The sequence below is a fragment of the Gallus gallus genome, chromosome 1, assembly GCF_016699485.2.
Source record: "Gallus gallus isolate bGalGal1 chromosome 1, bGalGal1.mat.broiler.GRCg7b, whole genome shotgun sequence".
Lineage (NCBI taxonomy): Eukaryota > Metazoa > Chordata > Aves > Galliformes > Phasianidae > Gallus > Gallus gallus.
In genome coordinates this window covers 98,429,731-98,452,379 of record NC_052532.1, presented here as the reverse complement: position 1 = coordinate 98,452,379, position 22,649 = coordinate 98,429,731, and the positions used below count along the sequence as shown (strand labels likewise).

General features: G+C 42.5%; 1 long non-coding RNA gene across 1 annotated transcript; it reads left to right on the top strand.

Annotated features, from left to right (window-relative positions):
- Positions 1 to 3,828: 3,828 nt before the first annotated feature.
- Positions 3,829 to 21,260, top strand: LOC121109039. Its single transcript, XR_005861841.2, has 3 exons — positions 3,829 to 4,612; positions 5,128 to 8,114; positions 21,180 to 21,260. It is a non-coding gene; the product is annotated as an uncharacterized LOC121109039 (long non-coding RNA).
- Positions 21,261 to 22,649: the final 1,389 nt, after the last annotated feature.

The following is a 22,649-nucleotide window of genomic DNA, read 5'->3' as shown; positions in this document are numbered from 1 at the left end:
CTCTATTATGTTTTATTCAGATACCGTTCTCCTTATTAACTTGAAAGCAGCAACCATAAACTGGAAACCTTTAAATGAGAATTTTCATGTGAAAATTAGTTGAAGCAAACGTTGAAACTTCTTCAGGTTGCCTGGGCAGGGCAGAAAAGGAATGCTTTCCAATTAAAATCTGCTTTGGCCCACATCATAGAAAGGACTTCTCAGTTATGTTAAGCTTCAGTTCTTAAGCAAACGTAGAAAAATGAACATAATTTGTCTGTGAAGATTGTACAAAGATTCAGCAGTGTACTTGTGTCATATACTGCTGCTTTTAAGTAGGGTTATGACACTAGCGCAGTTGGTAGGTTGCAACATTGGTGTAAGTGGTGCTTCTCCAGAGAATTTTTGTTTGAGGATACATAGGCACACTGTCCAGAACTGTATAGCTGCAAGCAAGCAGTTGGGTCATAACTGTCTTAGTTAACAATAACAGCGATTTTCATGGATCATCCTTTGCTTTCTCATCTCTTCAGACAGAGATAAATATGCATTGGGTTCTTTGGGAGCTTTCTGGCAAGTATAAATCATAATCCATAAATTTAATCTAAAAACAATAATTTGAAGTCCATAGGATTCGGGTAGGTTTTCATAATGTATGTGGTAGAGTGTTTTGATTCAAAGATGGAATAGGATTCAGATATGGGCAGTCTCTAGGATTTGTTTGGATGTGTTGTATTAAAGTACATGGGAAGTGGCCGCAGTACCAGGCCTGCTAGAGTTCAAGAAGTGTTTAGACAGTGCTCTTAGACATAGGGTTGATTTTGGAAGTGGTCCTGCATGCGGCCAGGAGTTTAACTTGACAATCTTTGTGGGTCCCTTCTAACTCAGGATATACATGAACCTATGTGTAATGCCACCAGGGATATTCAGCTGTGCTTTGGAGTGAAAAGATCCTTAGACCCAGCTCTGCTTAGCCTCTCTGTGAATAGCCTTGCACCTGATTTCAGAGATGAAAGCCAAAATACAGCCACATCAAAACGCAGTATGCCTAAGGAGCCAATCCAGTCTTCTAATAGCAGTGCAGCTGGGAAGTGATTTCTGAAATACATCTGTCCTCGCTGGCTTGGTTCATTTAATTTTGATTCTACCAACCAAACAAAAACAATGGTGTGTCTTTATTTCTTGTGAAGATGTCCTAAGGCAGTCTCCTTGGGGCACCCGAATATCACCTTTTTTTGTTTGTTTGCTTTTTGTTTTTCATTACTCTGGGTGAGTTCAGGCTCTTGTAATTTCAATATGTTTATTCAGGATGTACTGTTAACACCACATAAAACTTGTTTTATGTCTACCAGAACAAACAGGCCTGTGGAGCTGAACGTATGGTATGCTAAACAGCCTTTGGAGTGATGAGAATGTTGAATGGGTGTAAATATATTCTAAGAGGAACTTCACTCCAAGTGAACATTCACAACATTTGCTTAGTGATTCATAATAAACTGCTCAAAAGTGCCTCGAACCGCTACTCAACTCTTTGCAGGAAGACCCATGACGGTGCAGAATCTTCTCGACCTTTGGATGCACAAAAGGTGCATGTGATGTTGACAGTTTATCACAAAACAGCCTCTGGATAAGTAAGTGATAGTTTTTGTTTTAGAGATTTAAAAATGTGGGGAAAAAAAGTAGCAACCTGCTTGCACAGGACTTAGCAGTCCTATCTGATGCTCCTCAGTGAAACTCGCGTTGTGGGCACCAAGGACGGGTGCTGAAGTTCAACAAGATCAAAGGCTGGGTCCTGCACTTTGGCCACAGCAACCCCAGGCAACAGTACAGGCTTGGGGTAGAGCGACTGGATGACTGTGCAGAAGAAAAGGACCTGGGTTGGTCGATGCTCAGCTGAACGTGAGCCAGCATTGTGCCCAGGTGGCCAAGAAGGCCAATGGCATCCTGGCTTGTATCAGAAATAGTGCTGCCAGCAGGAGCAGGGGAGTGACCATCCCTCTGTACTCAGCACTTTTGAGGCTGCACTTCAAGTACTGTGTTCAGTTTTGGGCTCCTCACTACAAGAAAGGCATTTGAGACCCAGGAGCATGTCCAGAGAAGGGCAATGAAGCTGCTGAGGGGTCTGGAGCACAGGCCTTAAGAGCGGCTGAGGGAGCTGGGATTCAGAGAATCTGGCTGAGAGATTCTGGAAAAGAAGAGGCTCAGGGGAGACCTTGTTGCTCTCTACAGCTACCTGAAAGGACGTTGTGGTGAGGTGGGGGATCAGCCTCTTCTCCCATGGAACTAGAAGGAATAGTCTCAAGTTGTTCCAGGGAAGCTTCAGGTTGGATATTAGGAAAAATTTCTTCTCTGAAAGAGTAGCCAGGAACTGGAATGGGCTGAGGTGGTTAAGTTACTGTCCCTGGAGGTGTTCAAGAAACGTGACAATGCGGTACTAAAGGACATGGTTTAGTGGGGGAAATATCAGTGGTAGGTGGATGGTTGAACTGGATGATCTTGGGACATCTTTTCCAACCTTGGTGATTCTATGATTCTGTGACTCGGATGGTAGATCATATGCAGCCCTGTGTGTTGTGGAAGCCTGTATCAGCAGAAAAACTTTTTTGGTGGTAATACAAATAGACATTTACAAATAAAAGTGAAGCAAATAGTTCTTGATTGACCTTAAACATCATCAAAAAACATGGGATTTTTGAAACTGAAGAATACTGTGAAAATATTTTTCTGCATAGCGCTGCTCAGCACGTTAGAGATGTGTAATGCACCTGTGGGAATGTCTGCAGGGACTCAATATGTGCCTCAAGCAGTGGTTAAGACATGCATTTTGATTATTGGAGTTACTGAGAGGGAGCATGGCACAGACTTAGGGCATAAAAATCCTCTCTGCTGGTAAATATCAGTGCAGCTAATGAAGGAGCATATGCTGATCTGAGCTCACGCAGCCCTCTTTGCTTTTGCTTTTTAAGGACTGCTTGCTCTTAATGAAGAAAGAGATTTTTCACTTTTTCCAGGTTACTTTTCTGATTAAACTACTCAGAATTCAACTGAATGCAAAACAAACATTGGTTTGTGACTGTGCCCTTTAGATAAGTGTGATGCCTGCCTCCACAATTAAAGCATGTGCTTTTGGTGCATGTCTTCCTTTGGAAACGTGGAGAAATACCTTCTTGTCCTACTCTCTGAGCTAGATGGGGCTCTATCGCCCCAGCCTTTACTGAAGCTGGTGTCAGTTTTTTAAGTTATACCTTTGCGTGCTAAGAAACTGAAAATTTCTGTTCAGACCTCAAAGGTAACTTATAACTTACCATAGAATCATAGAGTTATTTGAGTTGGAAGGGACCTTTAATGGCCATTTAGTCCAACTCCTCTGCGATAAACAGGGACACCTACAGCTAGATCAGATTGCTCAGAGCCCCATCCAGCCTAACCTTGGATGTTTCCAAGGATGAAACATCCATGAAGCATCCACCACCTCTCTGAGCAACATGTTCCAGTGCCTTACCAACCTTTATTGTAAAAAACGTCTTCCTCTCTTTTAGTTTGAAACCATTTCCCCCTGTCCTATCACAACAGCTCCCCCTTTAGATACTGAAAGGACTCTATCAGGGTCACCTCAGAGCCTTCTCTTCTCCAGGCCGAACAGTCCCAGCTCTCTCAGCTTGACCTCACAGAGGAGGTGTTCTATCTCTTGGAGCATTTTTGTGGCCCTCCTCTGGATGCATTCCAGCAAGTCCGTCTCTCCTGTACTGAGAACTTCACATCTGGATGCAGTACTTCAGGTGAGGTCTCACCAGCACAGAGCAGAGGGGCAGGATCACTTCCTGTGATCTGCTGGCCATGCCTCTTTTGATGCAGCCCAGGATACAGTTGGCTTTCTGGGCTGTGAGGGCATGTTGTTGGCTCATGTTCAGCCTGCCATCCACCAGTACCCCCAAGTCCTTTTCAGCAGGGTAGTGCTCTACCTTTACATCACCTAGCTTTAACTGATAGCAGGGGTTGCCACGACCCAGGTGCTAGACACTGCACTTAGATTTGTTGAATCTCATGAGGTTCACCTGGGCATGAGCCTGTCTCAGTCTCTTTGGATCAAATCCTGTCCCTCAGCCATGTCAGCCACACCACAGAGCTTGTTATCATCCACAAACTTACTCAGAGTGCACTCGATCCCACTGTTGATGTTATTGATGAAGATGTTAAAGAGCACTGGTGCCAGTACCGACCCCTGAGGGGCACCACTTGTCGCTCTCCATCTGGACCTTAAACCATTGACAACCACTTTCTGAGTACGATCTCAACCAGTTCCTCGTCCATCAAACAGTCTACCCATCAAATCCATATCTTTCCAGTTTGGGAGAGAAGGATGTTGTTGGGTTATGTGTCCAAGGCCTTAACTAAAGTCCAGACAGATGACATCAGTGGCTCTTCAGTTGTCTACTGACTTAGTTATGCCATCATAGAAGGCCACTAGGTTGGTCAGGTAGGACCTGCTCTTGGTGAAGCCACATTGGTTATCCCATATCACCTCCTTCTCTTTCATATGCCTTGGTATAGCTTCCAGGAAGATCTTTTCCATGAACTTCACTTCCTTTCATGACATCCTGCATCTGGGGACAGAGAGCTCTTTTGCCATAAGGTAAGTGTCCTTAAAGATCTGCCAGCTCCGCTCTGTTCCCTTATCCTTGAGGACAGATTCCCAGGGGAAACTGCAAATCAACTATGGGTCACCACTGGGACACTGGCACCTCCGTTCTGTTGCCATCACTTCTTTGTCTACACCTTTGTAATGCCAGCAAAATACCATCTTTTTACAAGTTCTGCCAGACTGGAACCCACATTTAAGTCTCACTGCCAGTACCAAGGAGGAGAGTGAGAGGTGAACAAGCTATTTTGAAGCTGCTTGTTCTGGTGCTTGGCCAGTTGTGTGCCGTAACTTGGGAGAAGCTTTCCCAAGAGTTTCCGAAGGAAGAAAGTTCCACCAATACTTTGGCCATTAGAATATTGCAACTTTTTTTTTTCTTTTTTCCCAAAATGTTTTATTCATAATTGGCTCTAAAGAGAAAAATAACCCTTGTTTTCTGTTAAGAAATCTGTGTGAGTCTCACATGCCTTACAGTTAGCTCTGCATGTGGTTTGCCTTTGGTCACACAGGAGGTCTGCATTGCTTCACTTGCTGTGCACTTCAACAGTGCTTGAATGTGTCTGCAGAATTGTCCTGTGTGTGTGCTGTGGCAAAGCAGCAACTGCTCACCTTGTGGGCCACTGTTAATGCAAGGAGAGGAGGAAGAAAGAGAGGAAAGGAGAATCTCAGGTTAGCAAGCTATAACGATGTCATTCCCAAGGGCCTTTTATGTTTGAATCCCACCTCATTTTTCTCAGTGTGGTTGCAGGGAGGAAATCTTTATCAGCGTCTGAAGCAAGATTTAGGTAAATCCAGGAAACAAAAGCCTCACACATCTATTCGTGCCATAGGTAATAAACTATTTGTAGTCCAGTTTCACCACTTGCATCTTATAACATATGGAAGCTTTTTACTTACTTCCCAGTTCAAAACACAAATTTGGTTTTGCCTTCTATTTTGTTGTACAGAAGTACAAAAGGCTGCTTGGTTGGTCTGAAAGTAGGCTTGAAACTCTGAAAGAAATTAGTTTAGCTAATCTCTGCATGTAGTAATTCTTTCTCTCATACTAGCAAATGTTAAGTTTTGTGCTATTTTTTCCCTTCCTCTTCCCTACTATTTTCAGTCCTTTCATCTTATTTTTAATCTATCCAGTAGCCCAGTCATCACTCATGAATGGTAGAAGAGACAAGGGGAAAAAAGCATATATATATTTTTAGACTAAAACCTGCTTTGAAATAAGCACTTGTCTAAGGTACTACAGTATAACTATACTGAGTATTGCATCCTGCTCTCTCCTAGAGACAGCATTCACCCAAGGCATTGTGTAATTCCTGTGCACTAAGAGAGGTGATGACCTGTAACAACATCTACCCCCAGTATCTTTCTTTTCCTTTAGAGCACTGCTTACTGTGGCAGAAAGAAGCAAAGTGCAAGTGACAACGCCAGTTGGTTTTTATTTTTTTTTTTTTCACCAAAAATGTTGCGATTTAAGAGTTTAAAGTGACACAGAATAAAAGGTACGAGTCCAAGGATGGAATAAGAGAGAGCAGGGCTACGAGGAAAGACGGAGTCACTTGTTATTTCTCTTTGAACGTGTCCTCAGCACAGTCTAGCTGGCTGCCTGTGGCCTGCTCCCGTGCCGTGCCACCACCTGCTTCACAGAGGACACAGCAGCAGTGCAGGCAGTGGTTGCTCCCTGTGGGCCAGGTACTGCTGTGTGTATTAGAGGTGACACAGAGAGCTGCGGGCTGCTGGTGGCCGCTCACTGCTCACAAAGCCTCGGTAGCTGCTGAGGGATCAAGAAGGCGCTGAAATCCCCCACTGAAAAACGTGAACAGCTCAAGAGCCATCCCAGATTTCTTCATGGCATAGGTTTGCAGTCATTAATTTAAAAGCAAAAGGAATAATGGCCTAGAAGCGGACAGCAGCTATTGTGATGAATCTTTCAAGCTTGCATCAAAGGTCTAAGGATAAATCCCAGTTACATAAATAGATGAGTTTTCTTTTTATATCCAGTGGCTACCATGGATTTTTTTCATTATTGTTCTCCCACATCTGCTTAGCACCTGAAAACTTCATTCACTTTGGTAAGAAAGGCATTATTGCCATCTCCTTGTCATCTTTGTTTTTCTTCTTACATAAACAATGATGCTGTGCTTACACTAGAAAAAGACAGCTCGTTGTCCCGTTTGATTTCAAACTACGTCTGTAATGTGCCACAGTTCTGCGTGCAGAATGTCTCCTGACATGACCAGGAACCTCCTGCTTGGAACAGAAGCCTCCTCTTACCCAGCTGTGTGCTGCTCATTGCCACTGGAGTGATGTGGGATACTGAGCACTGTATACATTTCTGCCTAGTTCAGTTCTTGTATCTCTCAGTTTGGATCAAGGGGATACGGAGATTTTTGGCAGTACAAACACAACATAGGCTGCAAAAGTAGCAGCCGGCTTCCAGACATCCACTACCTTCATGTTACCCTGCATAAAAGGCAAAGCTGTGCCAGGTGCCACTCTCTGAGCATGTGCCCAGTTAGCCCAAAGCAAACATGATTGCCCTGGAGCCAAGCTGCTGTTGTTTGTTTTGATGTGGGATCTGCAATGTGGACCATGCTTTGCAGGAAACCAGAAGATTCAGCGTATGAGGTCAAACTCTTGACAAGTGTAGCAACATCTGCATCTAAAGGGCAGAGTAGAGCACTTTTATCTCTGAGCAGCTGTGCTCACCATTTGGAGTTTGCTCACTGCCTCTGCTTGGTGCACTGTTAGATTTTTCTGGACTTGGAGCCAGGAGGAAAAGAATTGGATGAACAAGAATGGCACTTGTGGGGATAAATCCAGTCCCTGGAGTGAGCACCCGAATCAGAAGGTAGTGAAGAAAAAAGCCTCAACTTACTTCTGTCAAGAAAGCTGTCAGGACCAAGAGACAATTAGAGCTGTAGCTGTTCTATGTCTTTTTTAGCTGGCATGCAAATTCCTGTCATGGTAAGTCTCATCTGTGATCTGGCAGGGGGTAAACGAGGCGTCGGGGGTAAACGAGGCGCCAACAATAGTTGAGCTCGGCGGCTACTGCTGTTTGGTGTGGTGGAGTGTCCACAATGCCAGCTGAGTAGATGGTAGCATCCTGAGCCCTGAGGGAATGGTGCTGGTGTTGGGCTTGCTGAAAAGTCAAGGGTAAAATGGAGCTGCAGGATGCCTTGCCACAGTTACTGAGCAAGGATGTTACAGAGTCAAAAAGATATAGCTCCTGTAAAAGCCAAAATCCCTATTTACTGTTTTTGTTTTCCGTAGCAGAAAATTACAGCTTCTACATCACTCTTTTCTCAAGATCAGCAGCCATCACTGCAATCTTCCTGCCATGAGCAAGGGTTGCTGGGTTGCTCTTGCTACAGTATTGGGAAATAAAGAGGAGGAGTAATGTAAATCAGGCTGTCTGTACCCTGTCTTGACTGGCGGCATTACCTGCCACCATCCTCACCAGGAGAGGAGGGACAGTCACCAAACTGTTCACAACCCACAGGTTTGTGTTGTGGTTGACTGTAGGTTTTCATTAGATTTCATGTGGACGTGTGCTCGTGTTGGGAGTTCTCTGTTAAGCAGACCTAAAAAGATTCTCCTTGTTTTAGGGAGACTTCAGTGCTAGTGGAGTATCTGTTGTCTGTGGACCTAAGATAAACAAGAGGATATCAATTGCCCTATGTCGAGTTCTGTTGTCTTAGAATGCACAGCCTGTGACTTGGCCCTATTGCACAGAATACTTAAATGGGAAGATTCTAGTTGGTTGGGAAAATCCCTGGATATGATGGAAGTGCTGTGCTCTGGTAACCTGTCAGAAACGTCTTTGCAAATGAAGGATCACAGAGCACAAGGCGAACTCCACAGCTCCTGTCTCTTTTGCTTCCTGTCTCTGCGGCACTTATTTAAACTGCAGTCTGCAGCCCTGCCCTTGCTTTGGTCATCTCACCCGGGATCCTGGAGTAAAACTAGGTTAAAATGTTCATGCAAGAAAAATATTTTGGAAATACAACTCAATTACAAGGCACAAAATGAGCAAGTTTAAAAGCCAGTGAGGATAAAGAAAATGTTCAGTAACCGAGAGAGTAACTGAGGTGGAGGCAGGGCAGCGGCAGTGATTTTTACCTGAAAGCCAAGGAAGCTGACCCCAGGCTTGCGGCTGCATTGCAGATATAACCCCTAATAGGCTTGGACAAGCAAATAAGACCTTGCAGCAGTGAAAGAGCCCTATTGTGATGATATCAGCTTGTGGGAGCCCGATGACTGTTTTTTCTCAGCAGGGCTACACCTTACTTTGTGTTTTCCCCAACATAAAGCTCTTTCACTTAGGCTTAGTTCCAGTGCTCAAGATTTCAGTGTAATTTTAGCCCACTGTTTGTTTATTATCTGCCTTACATTTCTTATATCTACAGAAGGGCATGTTAAACATGGGGCCTTCTGTCTAGAGTAGGTTTTGTTAAATAACATGGTCAGTGCTTTTGTGCTTTCTGATTACGTAGGGTGGGGAAACCTTCCTAGGAAGAATAAAAAAGAGGAAAATCTCTAAAGTTGGCTGAGTCTCCAGCTAATCCAAAATGCTTGGGTTTATTTGCAAAATAAGGAATTTCAGTGCACAGAATTACTTCAGTGTTTCTTTCTGTGGAGAGCACTGTGAGTGAGCTGAGCATGTGTCCATACAACACACGCAGAAGACGGGTACAATGACTCATGTAGACGAAAGAAAAAAAGAAGTAAGCTGACAATGCAAGGGCTGATATTTAAAACAGCAGGGGTATACAATGAGCATTCTTGTAGAGTGGCCGTTATTTATTAAATACAGAGTGATTTGAGCTATACAAAATATAACGAGACATGCTTCAAGGAATTCACAGCCTGTTACAAACTCAGAAACAACATTGGAAGCATATAAAGTACATTAAGTGCTGGTACAAGTTAGCAGTAGCGAAGGAATCTGGCTGAGGTCATTGTTGAAAAGTATTGTGAAAGGAGTAAGTTCAGAGAAGGAGGGGGGAAGTCATCTGAGGTGAAATTCTTTGGAAGACTGAAGTGGACCTGGCACCAGTTCCTCTGTGTGGGGTGGATTTTATCCCTGACACTGGAGAAAGATGACTTCTCATCTGAAGTGGCTGTCAGGGAGAGGAGGGCAGAGGGGAAGCAGGTTGAACTGGTGAGAAAGGGCATATGGCAGGACTTGTGGGTGATCTTTGAAGGCAGCAGAAGAAAAGAGAAGGTGGAAGGTGAAGAGGAGAAAATATGCATATGTGGAACTACAAAATAACCGAGCTTGCCTTGGAGCTAGTCAAGAAACACTGTTTACAGGTGTTGCTGAGATGATTCTCAGGAGTTCATTCTCAGCTCATTCTCAACTTTCAATATCTTATGAAATTTGGTAAATTGTAAATAAAATGTGAATAGAGAATGAGAAAGATTCATTTAAATGGTAAATTCATTACCCAAGTATTGGCATTCCTTATTTCTAAGGGGGGGTGTTGTATGTTAACTTGAAACAAGAATGCTTATCTATAATCTGTGCCATGCAGGTGATTCGAAAAGGGGCCTTTCACTGTGGGGTTCCCCAGTAGTCCCTTGAATAAGCATCCAGTGAACTCAGGCATAAACACGGGGAAAAAAAACCTGAAGATTGTTGAGAGAGGAGAACAAAAAACTTCCTTTAATACATAAATAATTCTAAAATATGTGTTGTGGTGTTTGTGCACCGTTGGATAAAAGGTCTAACATTGTTGGAAATGCTTCTGGTGCCCATGCCAGCTCAGCTAGGGCTGTTGTATTTGCACCGGTAGGCAGACAGAGCAGTACACGGCTATACAGACCGGCCTTGAGAGTTCAGCGGAGAAGTGAATGTCATCTAGATCTGAAAAATGAGCAGTAGCGAGGTAAAATCAGGCAAGGCTACATGAAGCAAGCTGACTCCAAGTCCCTGGGTGCTCCCTTTGTTTATACTCTGCTGCTTTTAGCTAGCAGAGAAGTGTCGTCTGGTGTGTGGGTGGTCTCTGTACTGCAACCCAAGGCTAGCTTTTGCTTAGCGCTGACACTGCCATCTTATTGTTGCAAATAGAAAAAAAAAAAAAATGTAATGAGACTTTCTACCAGTGAATTTTGGAGAATTTTCATAATTTCTGTCTGTAGGACGAGAAACTAGGCAAGGGACAAGAAAATCACAAAATGCAGCTGATACAGCTGTTGGCAGGCTTTCAAGCCAACCATGGTTTTACACAGAGCCTGATGAAGTAGATGACTTTACCATCTATATAACTTGTGAATGGACGTATACATGTCTTCTTTCCTTCTACAGTACAGTGTGCTCACTGCATCTGCTCACATGCAGCGGAGCCAAGCTGCTACAGGTAGCAGATGAGCCTGGTTGTTCACTACAACAAACAGAGAAAAAGGGGAGGAAGTTATTTCTTCAGGTCTTCAGGCCATATATTTCAAGAAAGAATACTTTGTTCTTTTTTAAATGACCTAAGAACCTCTTCTGGCCTTGGTTTTGTGAAGCTATGAATCCTTAGCCTTTGCTTTTCACCCTGAAGGTTTGTTTCTATTGGGTATGAACTTTGGTTCTTTGCTGTAACTTAAGGAGTGTTGGTAACACCTCACCTCTGCAGACTGACCTTGCTTTCTTTTCCATGGAGAATACTGAGACATAGACTAAATAAGTGCATTCAGATATGATGGTTGGGACTAGTTGATCTTATTGGTCTTTTCCAACCTTAATGATTCTATGATTCTATACAAACTTGAGTAGATTGCATATTGTTCTCCAGGTATTATCTTAATTCTGTGAAATTAACCATCTTGACCAAAAAAAAAAAAAAAAAAAAACCAAAAAACAAAAAACTTGCTTTTTCCAGCTGTCTCTCACAGGCTTCTTACACGTTTTCCAGGGATGCTCAGAATCCCAATGGCCCTAAGTAGAAAAATGTAAGATGTAGAGGGACAGTCTCTAATGAGTATTCATGTTCTATGAGTAAAAGATGCAGGAATACTTGATGAAAAGAAATATTTTGAAACAATTTAGATTTAATTGTATGCCAGATGACTTTTCACCTGTTTAACATGCTAGTTAATGTAAATATATCTTCTATGTTTCTCCTCAGCAAAATCTGTTTAGAGCAACCTACACAGATCTGGAAACACAGTGCTGCACTTGGGGGAAAAAATTGCATCTGTGGACTGCTGTCCCTGCCAGATTAAAGGAGTTTATTACTCTTAGGGGAAAGCTTAATAGTCTGTTAATTGAGAAGACAGAAGATCTTTTACACTTGGCTGCACACTATTATTAGGAGCATAGCAATAAAGGGAGCAAAGCTTACCCTACATATTCAAGCAAAGTTTTGCAAAATATGTTTAACAGGATAGTGATGCATTATCCATGCTATGGTGACGTGGCTCTCTTCAGAGTACAAAAGGCCTCGTGGTAATAAAAGCATTGATTACAGTCAGGGTTCTGCTGGTTCTTTTCATTGCCAGATCAAGGTGCAATTGCCTAACAAACTGACACGTTGTGTGAGGACCAGTGCTGTGAGAAGAGCTGTGGTGATTCTCGTGCTTCTGACTTTATCCACAGGTTGCAGAGTTGTAACTCTTAAGCCACAGTGGTGTAGAGTTAGGCCAAACTTGCACAAAATTACCAATTTATCCAAAATCTTGCTGCTCTTTAAACTTTGAATCCAAACTGCTAGTTCGGAGTGAACACTGAGTTCCTTCAAGGCATGAAACAATTTGTTCCAAGGTTTTGTCGCTTTGTGTGCAGCCAAAACTGCTACTGCAGTTCAGTGTGATCTAATGATACCGTGATTCACATGTAGTAGCACTGGTGCCATGACAACTCCAGATTCAGCCATGCTTATGAATCTCAATCTCTTTTATAATTCTCTTTAAAAATAAAAATTGTACAGTGTCATTCTGAATTCCTTCTGCAGATTTTAATGCCAGCTGTTACTACCTCAAATGGAGAAAAGCATGCTTAATGTTAAGACTTCTCTGTCTTATATTTTTATAGTAAAGTAAATCATGGTGCTGTAAGCAAGAAATTATTTAATATACTCAATTGTCATTGATTCTTTTCAACAAAAACTAAAGAAGTAGGTGTAAGGCCATACTGCCAGTATGAAGTCTATGAAATTTGGGTCTCAGACGTGCTTATGAGCAGTTTCTTAGCGCTTGTGTGTAGCTGGGCATGGGCATATGCTAAAGCCTGAACACGCTTAATGTCTGTGTCGTTCCAGGGATATGCAGTGGTCCCTCGTGAAAGGAGGGTTTTGAATCCTCATATTTAAATTCAGTACACATAATCACACATAAATTTGCATCAAACACATCATCATGTGCATTACATTGTATACATCTGTCTGCTAGTGGCTCAGGTCACTCAGCCCTCTTCTCCATGCAACCTCTTTGAGAAAGTATGCGCTTGGGGGAGCACCGGGTGAGCATTCACAACCTGTGCATTTTTCAAATCTTGAGGTCTCTGAAGAAGCATTTGTAATGCACATAATTAAAAAAAAAAAAATGGGGCTTCTGTGCAGGAATGATTTGCATTTGGTGTAACACTACAGCTATGCCACGAAGAGACTTTTGCAGCTGAGACACTGGAGCCAATGAGAAGTTTTACTAGGAGAAGAATTTCAACTGAGGATAACAATAACTTCTGCTTACCATGGAATCATAGAACCACCGAATGGCTTAGTTTGGAAGGGATCTTAGAGATTGAGTTTCAACCCCCTGCCATGTGTAAGGTTGCCAACCACTAGGTCAGGCTTCTCAGGACCCCATCCAACCTGGCCTTGGACACCTCCAGGGATGAGGCATCCACAGCTTCCCCGGCTAGCTGTGCCCATGCCTTACTCCCCCCTAAATACTTCTTCAAGTGTAGCTGGAAGCACAGAAGCTGGCACTGTTGCGGTAGGGTGTTGGTCTTGATTGTCAATTTGAACACCTGGCTGAGTCACTGCTATCACTAAGTTTCCAGTATTTTCTTTTGTGAAATGGTTCATTTAAGAATACATATACAAAGAATACATCGTGACAAATAGTTTTGGGTATAGACAACTATCCAGCAGCCAGGCTCCAACAACCTGCTGCCTTAGCCTGATGGCTGCAGGAGCTCCATGGGAGGTGGTGGGAGAGGCCTGGCCTGATCAACAGCAGGGCTGTGGCAAGTGATGGCTGTCAGGTGGCTGTTGGCAGCATTTTTCCTGGTGCAAGGCACCAGCAGTGCATTTGGTGGTGATATCTAATGCACTGGGAGACAGCTGAAATGCGCTTGCAAGACACGCACAATCCCCTGACATAATTTTTAAGTTCTAAGGCAGGAAGAGAAACCATGTGACCCAAGACGAAGAACAGGGACTTTTAAAACCTGCCTTTTGAATGTGTTTTTTAAAAATCTGCGGTAGATCCGTTGTGTTTTGTGACCAGTAACAAGTAGTCTCGTGCCTCCTGATCCAAGTTCTGTCAACTCTGGCAAGAGCATGTGGAGTTTATTTTGGACTCACTCGGATTATGTCAAGCCATTTCACACCCTCTTGCCCTGGCACCAAATGTACCGGTACACAGCTCCAGCTGGGTCACACTGCTGCTCTGACCAGGTCAGACACGGTACAGCCTTAAAAAACAAACAGGTGTCCACTGTGAGAATGTGCTGCAGTCAACAATGTGCCCTCCTGTCCTGGGAGCAAGAAGGTCTCTGTGTGGCACTGCAGGAGAAGGCTTTGGAGGCCAGGTCTTGCAGGGGCAATTTGGGGTTGCTGAAAAAGGTGTGAATGGGGCTTCAGAAGAATGTAACTCTTTTTCACAAATGTCGTGACTAAGTCTCACAGCCAGCTGAATCAGCACCGTGTCTTGAGGTGCTGATAGGAAGAAAAATCATATAACGCAACTAGTATGGCATCTCTACCATGCCCAACTCTATGATCTACTGAAGAGCTGAGATAGATAGCCTAAGGAAGCGTGACAGCTGCTAGAGCTGCCATGAAGAAATTTGGAACAGGACACTCACAAAAAATATGGGAGACAGTGCACCAGCTGGTACTTACTGACCAAAGGCTTTACAGCCCCTATCTCTTCAAGAGCGAAGGGTGTGTAGGGAAAGGCAATACAGTCACCAGCGTCACCAGTCATGGAGGAAGTCCAACAACTCTATGAATCTATCAAGTCACAAAGACAGAAATGTGCCCTACAAAGAAAGTGTGCTGGTGTCTGAAACTGCTGCTTTCTTTTTCATGCTGGTGAAACTTAAGTCTACACAGCTATGTCTGCAGAGGAGCATGAAAATTCCTTGTGAGAAAATCTTGTGATAACAGTTGGCATGCTTTGCAGGCCAGAGATGCTGACAGACAGCTCTCAGAAAGTGAACAGGAGCTCTAAAGGAGGATATTAACATCTGCCCACCAGGAATGAAGTACTGAGGCTGCATTCTGCAACTGAAATGAACTGACAAAGCCTGCGAATGTGAAGTAGTCGAAGCTTTGCATCTCTCTAGGCAACTTGACAGCCCTATTGTGTAATACTCTTGATGGCTGCTCTTTCCCCATGTGCTTGATCCATTGCTGCAAATTGAATGAATGCCTTGATAGGCTGTCAGCTGGTGGGATTTTAAAGGAAAAAAAAAAACCAGCAACAACCAACAACAAGAAAAACAACAATGAAAAACACTTTGCTATTATTCTTATTTTGCATATACTTGTTTTAATATATTTAGATGCAGAAGTACTTAACTGCATAAAGCCACAGATGTCTGAAAGCCTCTCAGGGATGACAGCATGCATGGATGACATTGTAGCCTGGGACACTGTATTTTGTCTGCATTAGGAATGACTACAATTAGTAACGGAAATTGAAGACAGGAAACCACCTACCTCGAGAAGAGATTTACTACAGATGGAGCCGTGCACAATAATTCTGAAAACCAAGCAATATTTAACATTCAGATAAAATGAAGATAAGTCTGAAATTGAGCCACTCAAAGGCAGTTTAAAGTAGGTCAGTGAGTTTAAACCCAGCGCTGCAGTTTGAATAACTCACAGAAAGTGTCTGCATATTTTTCAAAACCCAGGCGCTGCCTAAAGCCATTGCTTTGCAGCAGATCCAGAAGTTGACTGAACATCCGAAAGTCTGATCCAAGACTTTCCAATGCTGCAATAACATAGAAAATGAGACTAAATCATTATCCTTTTTTAAGAAGTGCCCAGTCAGGGAAAAATGTAAAAGGGTTAAGCTTCAGCTGACACAGAACTTGCTTCTAACATGAGCTTATTAGGAGCAAGAATATGTCTCTGTGAGAGCAAGACAAGCATTAAGTTTGGCTGTGGCCTTTCAGTCACAGTGTTAAACTCCTCTTTGGGTTTTGTGCAGTGTCAAGATGCTTTCTTCTGGCACAGTCTTGTCCATCACTGGCTTCTGTGAGCAAAAGCAGAGCCTACGTAGAGCCAGGTCTACCAAAAGCCTATCTGCATGTGACAAGGTCAGTACTCCATTGTAGATGGTGGAGAAGAAAAGGTAGCAAGTAGATGCCCCGTCCCTGGAGGTGTTCAAGGCCAGGTTGGATGGGGCCCTGAGCAACCTGGTCTAGAATTAAATGGGGAGGTTGGTGGCCCTGCCTGTGGCAGGGATGGGTGGAGATTCATCACCCTTGAGGTCCCTTCCAACCCGGGCCATTCTGTGATTCTGTGATTCTGTGATTCAGCTTCTAGCAGATGGGGTAGGCAGTATGACATAGGTGATGCCTACCTGAGAGCCCAGCGGGGCACCCAGAAATGTAGGTTGGAGCAGGCTGGGGCAAAGTTATCAGATGCAACTGTACTGGTCACCATCAGGAAAAAGATACTGCAGGGTCCTGTTGCCTCACGTGGACTCAATTATTTTAATAAAAATAGAGCTAGTGTTAAATCGCTGCTGGAGAACACTTGCCTTGGCCAGTTGCTGGGGCTGGCATGTAGCTTCTCCCTTCTTGCATTTCAGAAAAGTTGGTATTTCTTCCCTCCTGAAAACACAGAAACTTCTCTTTTTGGTATGCTGTTTCTCTGTAGGTCTTCAGACCAAAACAAGAGAACTGGTCAAAAAGAAAAAAGAAAAAAAAACAATCCCAAATAAAGTGGCACAGCGTTGCTGGCTAGAATCCTTAATCTCTCCTGATAGCACAGGAAAGCTTGAAGACTTCCACAGCAAAGGACTCAGGTTGGTATTTAAATTTATTTGAGAAGAAATCAACCTAAAAATATAAGTGAAGACTGATGCTGTTTTTTAGGTTAGGTCTGCCTTATTTAGTGAGCCTCGTTACATGTTCAATGACATAAAACCAGGTGGCAGTTGACACACTAAACCAGTCTAAACAGGTCACAGTCTGCTCCAATGTCAATCATTTGCCTGAGGTCAGGAAGTAAAAGTAGGCCATGACTTCATTTCTAAAAACATCAGATTCATTTTTGTTCCTTGTTAGTTTTGTTCGACTCTCCTGTTAAAATACAGTGGTCACGTGCATCCCGTGTAAGCAGCTGAATTTGAGAATGTGTCTGCAGGAGGAACCCGTGCACTGGATTGCTGCTGCTCCCTGTGCAGTGCCCACCCTTCCTTCTTGTGGCTGCAGCATGGTGGTTGTTTATTATCCCTCCCGCCTCCAGCAAAAAGCATTTCAAATTTCACAGAACAACTCTCTCAAACAGCAATCTTTATGTATGCCAAAGGTATAGAGAGTCATGAAACACGCTTACTGGGATAAAACTCTTAGCTAATATGCTGGTATGATAGTCTTTCCTTTGATGCGATTCTGCCAGTGTGCATTACCTGATAGACACCTGTGGTGCCTCTTTTTCAGCAGGGTAATTGCAGTAATACATATCTTAGCTGAAGTAGTTTTCTGGAAGCATAACATATAAAGCAGTCATCCAAAAACAGAGAGAAAACAAGAGAACCATTGTAAAACTTCATTTTCTAGCAAACAAAAGCATGGATTATGTCCACTGGACAACACCTAATTGTACAGTCCTACCAGGTTTGTTCCTTGCTTTCCTATCTGCAAGTAATTACTCCTTAGAAAATAAATATATATTTCTTGAAATATCAAAATACAAAATAGAGTTATTTACTTTCTTTCCACCTCCATTTCAGCTGTAAGGCCAGAAGTTAAAGAGCAGGGTTCTCCTTTTCAATCCCATGCTATAATAGAGTGAAAGCATTGATGCGGCAGAAGAGAATTGCCCTGAGATTTGTGCACAGGGGACATACCCCAGCCTGGGTTTCCTTTAGTATGCAGCACCACTTTCTCATGTCAGTGATGCTTTCACCAGGTATTTGGGAGGCTTCTGCAATAAAAACATAGATGACTGCAGAATCAAGTGAAAATTCAACACAATTCTTTTAGATAAGATGATGAAGAACCCTGACACGAGACTTTCAGTGATAATTTTCTATTGCGTATTGAATAAAATTGCTTAGAGTCATATTCCAATTTTTAATTCCAGGCAGCTGTGTGGATCATCAACATTCCTAAAGGATCTGGGGTAAATTCAATTACTGAAGAATGTTTCACCTGGTAGAGAAAAGTTGAGTGGCAGACATTACATTATTGGATGTTTGTTTATTGATTTCTGAGGAGTTATCCTATTATAGTTCTTTTATCCCGCTAAAGACTGCCTCACACGTTTTTATATAACTCTTCAGGTCTGAGCAGCCATACTGAAGGAGCAACTCACGTGGTCTAAATCCGTGTGAGAAAAAAACGACGACACCAAACCTTTTTAAAATTTGTCACCAGTTTGGAAATAAAGTTTAAATTTGGCCAGGGTCAAAACTGGATTAAGTATCGTAAATATTTTTCTCAATAGAAAAAGGTGAATAAGCAGAAAACTTCTGTGAGACAGTTTGAATCTAGGAAAGAAGCAAACAAAAAACTGCCATGAGAATGTTAAGGGAGAAATTTTCTTGAAACTGAGATGGAATCTTTCCAAAATTTGATACGTACCACAGCACAAACGGGCTCTTAGTGACGTCTTCCATTAACTGTTGCCCGTATCACAATTCTGTGTGAATCAGTCAACTGAGCATAGCATAGTATGAGGTCTGCATATGCATAGCTGTGATGCTGGATAAGTAATTTTATTAAGGATTATAGAGTGATTTGAAAGCCCCCAGTGGAAATGTCAGCTACTGTTGTGAGACAGGCACTCTATGTATACACATGTATACTCTATGTATACATGTACACTCTATGTATACTCTATGTATACACACTACTCTTCAGCATGTACATCATTTCTATTGCATATAGAAATGCTAAGTTCTCTTCCAAAACTACCATTGTTCAAAGAGATGTGAGAAGTATCACATACCTCCTGTCAGTACCCAGACAGAGGTGGCTGCTTGCTGGGGTGGGTTGCAGGAGAGAAAGTGCTCTTCAGGCCACAGGCTTCAACTGTGGCTCAGGGAAACTGGCTCAGTAAGGCCTTTGAATTATGACCATGACTTTGGAGATGAGTCCTGTGCTGCTTTTCATCCAAAATTGACATATTTGCATATGAACTATTGCTTGACCTCTTCCAAATAATTGATTGCCATAGAATGGGAAGCAACAATTCCATCTCCTCTTCTTCCCTGTTTCCAGTAAAAGAAACTCATGGTCAAACAGAATACCATTTCTTTTAGCACCACTGTGATCTCTCTCCCCGTGGTTCATTCAAAGAATGCCTTTAGTATGTGCTTACAAGCTAGAAAACAAATGGTTTCTCCAGTACCATATGCCTGAGTACAAACCTGAGCCTGACCATAAGTAAGTTAAAAAAAAAACAAACACAAGCAAACCTTAGAGCCAATGAAAGAGATTTTGTGATTCGCTGTTCTATAAATGCCTTCTGATTTTGCAAAACATCATAGTGCTAGTGCTTCTTGTTACCTGTTAGGATGAACTCATGTGATCTGTTTTTAAACAGTGCTTTTTAGACTTGTATATGAATCTCAGATGCATGCTAAAGCTGGTTGTAGGAGTGTTTGGTGGAGGCTGCAAACTAAAATGAGATAATTGTCCCAGTCACATTGTTGATTACTCATTTTTTCTGTCTTTCCTTTATAGGAACTCTCTCCAAGGTTATGTATTTTAAGATCATAAGTGTAATTGTATCCTCAGAGCATATCAGTTCAGTTTATGTAGAGAGCATCATGGCATGTGTCATATGAATTCACTGGTTGAGTGCTATGCTGGTTTGCTGTTGTTCAGACTATCAGTAGTTTGTAAGTGTAAGAGAATGATCTTAAGATTTTCAGCCAGTAGGTATTGATCATCAGACCTTTTCCTTAGTCTTATTGTGCTGCTGATAACTTTGTGGCAGGAAAGGAAACTGATCTATTTTGTTGAGTTTATTGAAGATCTGTAGAAAGCAATAGCGTTTTATTTGAGTTTCAGAACTACTTCAAAATAAGCAATCATCTTCTATTCACAGAAGCAGTTTTCAGAATAAAACCAAAAACTGCCTTGTAATCACAGCTTAGGATCCAGTGTTGAGAAATCAGTATAATTTTTCATATAGTATTTAATGGAAGTGAAGATTTTTATAGCAGTATGATACCTTCTCAGTGTCATAACTGTATGTTTTCAGTGAAATGTAGTAGTGACTTGAACATAATGAATGTATGAGGAGGGAAGATGGTGCTCTGAAAATCTATTTTGGACTTCAAAGAAATGTAAGCAGAAGAGGTAGAACATATTAGGTCACTGATCACTTTCTGCAGAGCCCTTAAAAGTCAATAGGAATTGCTGGATTGGATGCAATCAACCAAGCTTAGAATGAAAGCTTAGAATGAAAATATCATTGTAAGCAATCAGAAATTATGTTTTATGGTTGTGCTTGCAAGGATATTACATTTCATGGACACTCTTAAAAACATTACTTTTTCAAAAGCTAGATGTGAAAAATATATCCTAATATGCTTTATACCTATTTTCCAGGGCCCACGCTATTAATTGCAGCCCTCTGATTCATCCAAGAATGAGAAATTCTAGCTAGTGTTCACACATTTCTCTCCAAACTGTTAAAGTGTTGTATAACTGAGATAGTTATTAAGTTATTTTTGTGCATTAAGCTAGTCTCTTGGAACTTGTTATGCTTGAGGACAAGTTACTGTAACTGCCATTGAGTCAGGTTTTTGTTTATTTCAGTTCATGTTGTGCCAGACCTTCATTTGTAGAGCTGGTTCAAATCTGTATATATATTTTTTAACTAGAAGTGCCATCTCCAACTAAGCAGAAGGGCTGACATTTGCATTGATATAGGTGTGTATGGAAGTTTCTTTCTTGGCAGTAGTGAGCTGTGAGCTTTCCTGTAGGTGTGGTAGGGGCAAATGCTTATTTCCCATTTATTGTGCAGTGTGAAAAAACTGATTTGTGCTGTTAATCCTACAGGTTAAGGCTTCCTATTCAGCAGAATATGTACTATGGCTGTTGCTGCTTTCTTGTGATGCTGGGCATCTTTTTGTGTATCTGTGTGCTCTGATGACTAAGTCAGACTAAGGGAGACAGCAAATTATGAACCTTTACCATAGGGGTTCTTCTTTTTCCTAGGGTTACTTTTATTAAAAGATATGTTGGAGTGAAGAGGCAGTGGAGCCATTTCAGCCCATTTTCAAAACAGTGAGTGAAAACTTTGATATTTTTCTTGTCTGACTGATGGAACTATTTTGGCAGTTCTTTCGTGACTGAGCATCCTTCATTACAGATCTCACTGCAATCTATGGTGGGAAATAGAAAAATAGCACAACATACATTGTATGTTTTACCTTGTCTACAGGAAACTAAAGATATATTCAAACTCATGAAAACGAATACAAACCACTATTCCAGCCTTCCTTGAAGAAGACCCAGGGGCAGCAATAGACCTTAATCATCCTCTCATGGGACCAAAGGCTTCTCCTCATGGACAATGCCACCTCTGGGCGACTGTACCCCCTTCCAGTCCTGTTCCTAGCCCAGTCTCCTTGTGGTCCTGGCATAACCCCTCAGATGGACCTTGGCCCATGTCCAATTCCTCACTGCATACTAGCATTGCCAGTGGGCCCCACTGCTGTCCCTGTCTCTGCCCTCTGCACTTTGGGTCTAGAGAGTAAGAGCTAGCAGTAACCTGGGCTGTGTTAGACTGAGTGTTGCCAGCAGGTCAAGGAAGGTGATCTTTCCCTCCTTCAACTCTGGTGAGGCCACGCTTGTAGTACTACATCCAATTCTAGGCTCTCTAGTACAAGAAAGACATGGAGCTACTGGATCGCAAGCAGCAAAGAGCCACAAAGGTGATGAAGGAACTGGAGTACACCTCCTCTGAAGTAAGGCTAAGAGATCTGAGACTTTTCAGCCTAGAGAAGAGAAGGTTCAGAAGGCATCTCATTAGTGTAGATAAATACCTGAAGGACAGATGCAATGAGAATGGAGCTAGGTTCTTTTCAGTGGTGCCCATTTACAGGACAAGAGGCAGTGGGCACAGACAGGAAAACAGGGGATTCCCTCTGAACAATAGGAAGCACCTCTTTACTGTGAGGGTCTTGGGATGCTGGCACAGGTTGTCTAGAGAAGCTGTAGAATCTCCATCTCTGGAGGTATTCAAACAGTGTTTGGCCATGGTCCTAGGCAACCTGCTCTAGGTTGCCTAGAGCACTCAACCCCTGCTGGAGTGGAGATGTTGGAAAATATGACCTCCAGAGGTCTCTTCCAACCTCAACAACTCTTGAGTAATTCTGTGTGGAAGGGCTCACCCCTGGGGACAGATTCCATGCCTGACATAAAACAATTCTATTCCATCTCTCACAGCACAGCTGTGTGTAGAAAAACAGTCATCACATCTTAAAGAAACCTCTCGTGTCTTGCCCAGAACTGCAATTAGTGATTTTGAAAGCAGACATCAAAATGGACTAATTCAAATTATGAAGAGACTACCTAACAGGCTCTTTGTTAAGCACAGCTCACATGATGAACTTCCCATGGATCCTTATGGGCTCAAGAAGAAGGAACATTATAAAAGTGTGTAATATGACTCAGACACTCCTT